This window comes from Suncus etruscus, chromosome 8 (assembly GCF_024139225.1).
Source record: "Suncus etruscus isolate mSunEtr1 chromosome 8, mSunEtr1.pri.cur, whole genome shotgun sequence".
Classification (NCBI taxonomy): domain Eukaryota; kingdom Metazoa; phylum Chordata; class Mammalia; order Eulipotyphla; family Soricidae; genus Suncus; species Suncus etruscus.
Window position 1 is genome coordinate 112,038,026 of NC_064855.1, and position 5,640 is coordinate 112,043,665.

Genomic DNA, 5,640 nt, shown 5'->3' on the forward strand with positions numbered 1-5,640 from the left:
GGAGAGAGAGATTCAGCAAAAGAAGGCTGAGGAGGAAGACGCAGCATGGATATGAGAGACATTTGGGTGCAAAGAGGCTGTTTAGCTTACAAGCCCCTCATGGTGGTTAGGACTTTATAATAAAGCTTCATGTCTCCTGACATCTACTGACTGCCTGTGGGTCATTTCTTCACCGTCACACAGATACCCTCAGACCCGCTTGCCTAAAGGGCAGCAGGCACAATCCATTCTTCCATGCAAAACCAAGGACTTTATCTTTAATAATTAATACCAGGCATATGGGGATCTCAGCCCAGGGGCCTATAGCTAGCTGTCCTGCCCGGAGCCCCCAACATACCAGCTGAAGACAAACAGAAGAGCTGGCATGTGGAATCTTCTGGGTGCAGCCTGTCTCTGTAGTTTGTGGATGCATAGTGGAGGAATTTTTCTCCCCCACCCTCTTTTATTTTTAATTATGAGAACAAAGATGCAAAGAAAGAGGACAAGGTAAAGTTACAGTGGAAGGACAATCACCCATAAACAGAACTGGAACACACAAAACTCATAGTGCAATGGGACCTTACACCCTGAACATTGATATAATGACCTGGCACAGGCCTCAGAAGAATGGCCTTTCTCCATTCACATCTGAACCAGCGAAGCTATCTATGAAACATTCAAGGTTTTTTATAACAACACCTGGAAGCAACCCTCTACCAGGGAAGACCCTACCACTGCTTTGACATCGACCTGCTCCAAAGAGACTTCCCTTAGCACTAAGAAGATTTGACAACAACAACGACCTGCTTACAGGACAGGGTTCTCTGCATTGCCCTTTAATTGTGAGGTGAAACGAGAGGACGCTCTGCACCATCCTGATTGCAATATAGGATATGCAGTTTCTAGGATCTTTAATACAGTAACATGATACCAACAACAGAGACTGTGTGAAAAATAAAAGTGTATTGGCACTACAGACAATGACCTGGATTGGACAAACCAGTTTGCCTGGAGCCTAGAGTTGGTCTTATGCCAGGAAACTTCAGGGGTAGGGTCTCCTTGTATTTAGGTCAAGGCTTTTCCTTTCCATGTCCCTCATATTTTGGTGGGCCTATGCAAACAATAACTGCCACTCTAACACCGTTTTTACTGTGCTCCTTTGACTCTAATCCTTAAGAAAAACAACCCACTTAAACTTTTGAGGTTAACTTAAACTAGATGCATGTGCATGGAAATGTAAAAAAGTATTTTGCCTTCAATGTTTAAGGAGTTACATAAGTTTTATGTCTTTAGATTGCTTTGTGTGCTGCTAAGAAATACTATGTTCTACAATCTGGGGACTTGAGGGACAAAGTAATTGTACATGGGTTCTGTTTTATTTTTCTTAATGTTCTTTGGCTTAAAGTTCAAAGTTAATATATCAGCAATGGGACTGCTGAGAATTCTGTTTATGGGTGATTGTCCTTCCACTGTAATTTTACCTTGTCCTCTTTCTTTGCATCTTTGTTCTCATAATTAAAAATAAAAATTAATAAAAAATAATTAATACAACACTGTTTTATCTTGCTTTCTCAGCCTTGATCTTTGGGTATGAGATTGTATTTAGCAATTTCACAACAGAAACTGGTGATTAAAATAACCACTATTACTTGGTACTCAATTGTTGATGCACAAGCTTGTGGTTGGAAAGCATCTCATGATCATACTGTGCATCAGGACAAATTGTGTTATATTTTTCTTTGAAAGGAATATTGAGTTCAGTCAAACAGGTACTCAGTGATCTGTGATATGAATTAGGTTTCTAGTCTTTGTGGACTTTTGAGAGGTATAGTTTGAGGAATACCACAGTGAACTGTAGGACTCACGGTTGCTGTGAAACTGTATGCCTCTTAAGCAATTTTAGGTCAATTTTTTATTTTACACTTGGTTAAAATTTAGAAATGCCGTAAACTAAGCAAAAAAAGGATGGTTTTCTTACAGTGTCACAAATTCAAATTACATTATGATAGACATCACTGAACAGATGACCAAACTCTTCTGGTTGACTTCTCTGCAAGAAAAATTAAATATTTCTGATCACCATTTGTTATTATTATTTTTAGTCTTAGTTGCCACACACCTGGCAATACACCAAGATTACTTCTGACTCTGTGCTGGGAATTGAACTGGGTCAGCAGCATGCAAGACAAAATTCTTATCTATGGTACTATCTCCCTGGCCCTATAAAATTATTTTATAGGTAACAACAGTTCTATGTGATTTGATTTTTGCATTTACTAAATAAACCTTTTTTTTTCTTTTTTTTTTTCTTTTTTTTTTTGGTTTTTGGGCCACACCCAGCAGTGCTCAGGGTGTCACTCCTGACTGTCTGCTCAGAAATAGCTCCTGGCTGGCATGGGGGACCATATGGGACAGCGGGATTCGAACCAACCACCTTAGGCCTTGGATTGGCTGCTTGCAAGGCACATGCCACTGTGCTATTCTCTCCAGGCCCCTAAACCTTTTTTAAAAATAAATTTCAGTATTTTCCTATACATGGATGTACATGGAATCTATTATGCTGAGTGAAATAAGTCAGAGAGAGAGAGAAAAACGCAGAATGGTCTCACTCATCTATGGGTTTTAAGAAAAATGAAAGACACCCTTGTAATAATAATTTTCAGACACAAAAGAGAAAAGAGTTGGAAGTTCCAGCTCACCTCAGGAAGCTCACCACAAAGAGTGATGAGTTTAGTTAGAGAAATAACTACATTTTGAACTGTCCTAATATTGAGAATGTACGAGGGAAATGTAGAGCCTGTTTAGGGTACAGGCAGGGGTTGGGTGGGGAGGAGGGAGATTTGGGACTTGGGTGATGGGAATGTTGCACTGGTGATGGGTGGTGTTCCTTTTATGACTGAAACCCAAACACAATCATGTATGTAATCAAGGTGTTTAAATAAAAAAAATATGCAAAAAAAAAAATTTCAGTGTTGTAAATTCAGGGGTATTTAATCAGCAAAGCTAGTGTTGAAACCCGAAAGTCTGAGAAATCCTATCATTCACATATTGGTCGATTCCCAAATGTATAAAATTTTCAGGAGAAATTTTTTCATCATCTTTTGAAAGAAAATATATTTTATTGTTTGGTTTTTCGGGCCACACCTGTTTGATGCACAGGGGTTACTCCTGGCTAAGCACTTTGAAATTGGCCCTGGCTTGGGGGGACCATATGGGACGCTGGGGGATCGAACCAAGGTCCTTCCTTGGCTAGCACTTGCAAGGCAGACACCTTACCTCTAGCACCACCTCACCGGCCCTGTAAGAAAATATTTTGATTAAAGTAAAAAAAATCACTAGTAAAGCATACTCTCTGGAATGGGTTTTAAGCACCTATTCAAGAAAACACATTTCATCTTTACCTCTATTGCACATAGGAGATACACATTGTTCTTGGGAAAGAGCCTGAACTTAATGTATCGGAAGGGATAGTTTTAATTTGATAAGGGCAATAATAACTTTTTCTTACCCAAGATTACATTACAAAATGTTGAAGAAAGCACTTCTTGGTTGTCTTGACTTGCTCACTGACAATTTTACTTATGTTTGAGGTGCTTCTAAAAGGGGGGAAAAGATCACTGGTGCCCTTGGGACGTTGTTAAGTTTGTATTTGCTCTCTGCCAATAGCTGTCTAGGAAGAGCAAAATGAGCATTCTGTTCCTTGTTTTATACTTTTTAGTTCAATCAAATTTTTCAGCCTAATGCGTTCATGTGGCAGGTACTAAAAAAGTTGTAAGTCGCTGATGGTAGGGTGAGTCGTTAGCTTCTTTTAAGAAGGGAAAATGAGGGGACATAAAGAAATGCTCCAAAGTCTTTATCATCTTAGGAACAACAACCTATTTTTGAAAACACAAGATGCCTGCTTATCTCCTGGAGGGTGAACACTTCAGAAAACATCGTCTTCATTTTGAATACTTAACCTCAAACCTGTGCACTGAATTTCAGAAAAGCATTGCTGATTCTGCTTCAGTGTTTTGCATTTGTATCTGCCCCCAAATAGTCCATCTTCTTGGAAGGCTTTTAAAATAGCTGCCTCGTTTCATTTAAGAGATAAAGATTATTCAAGGACCCTCCTAAATGTACTGGTAAGAGCAGTCTCCAGGAAAAATAATTCTGGTTGTATTCTGAAGACAATTTCCCTACTGTTGATATGAAGGAAAACTGGGCATTGCAGATACAAATGAATCTGTAATGTTCTCAAAATACCCACAGAACTTATCTGTTCCACACTAACTGAATGCATGCTTTGATCATGGATTCTGGGTGAGGGTGGATAGGAAAAAAGGCATGAGAAATAGTGCAGTAAAAATTATACATTTCTCCTATTAGTGCTGGGCCATGTTGGTGTTTGAGCAGTATTAAGGATATCCCAGGTGGGATTTGGTTCCTGTAGCTGTTGTGAAGAACTGTGTCATTTCTATGCCTGGGATCCAGGGTTCCAGGCTAGACGGTTGACATTTAATCACCTGGGGTCTAAGTTGGGTCCACATGTCATATATTCAAGGTGGGAGATGCCCCTGTGTTGTAAAAAAGTATGAGTTCTTATCCCTAGTAGATAAGAGCCCATTTTTAAACATAACCTTACCCCTTTTATTAGTGTGCCTTTGCAGGAAGAGATGGTGCTACATTATATTGCCGTTGCATTTGGGGGTGGAAAGAGAAGAAAACAGAAGCAAGTCACACACCCAAAAAAGATAAAAATAGAGGTAAAAATATATGTGCTCCTGTATATAAAGAAAAAAAGTGTTTTTTTAAAATAAAAATAAAAAATGAAATTAAAAAAGTAATTAAAAGAACAAAGTGATGCGGGAGACTACCTTATATTTGGGGAAAAGCAGGTAAAGAGGTAGTGTTATATAGGGCTTATACTTATGATGGAACTATAGGTTTTCCCATTGTCTTTTGAGATTTTCTTGTGGGGTGTGTGTTCCCGGGCGCATCATCACATACCGTTACCTTCTTGAGATTGGCAAAAGATTTGCGGCAGGGGGGTCTTGGGTAGAGTTCTTGCATTGGAGGTCCTTTTAGAGCTAAGTCCGCTATCAAGCAACAGTCCGCGTTGGGAAGAGTTGGTAAGAAAAGCCACACCGAGTGAGTCAGCAGGGGTGTTGGTTGTCTTTTCTTTTTTTTTTTTTTGGTTTTTGGGTCACACCCAGCAGCGCTCAGGGGTTACTCCTGGCTTCATGCTCAGAAATCGCTCCTGGCAGGCTCGGGGGACCATATGGGACGCCGGGATTCGAACCGATGACCTTCTGCATGAAAGGCAAACGCCTTACCTCCATGCTATCTCTCCGGCCCCGGTTGTCTTTTCTTGCTGGGGATGAGGTGTGGGTTTGGGTAGATGTCCCTTCGCTTCGGTGCTGGATACTGGTCCGTTGGGGTAGGGGGTCAGTCTTGATGCCTAATAGATTAAGAACTGAGGGTGAAAAGTTTTAATAAGGTGGGAAATCTGGATGGGATTGATGGGTGAAGAAATAGTCAGATTTCTAACCAGGGGAAAAGGGGAAAGAATATGGAAGGGGCAGAAAAGGAGAAGAGAGCAGATAAGATTGAAAAGAAAAAGAAGAGGGAAAAAAAGTAGTGAGAAGAGACAAAGAAAGAGAGGAATATTAGTTTGCTTGA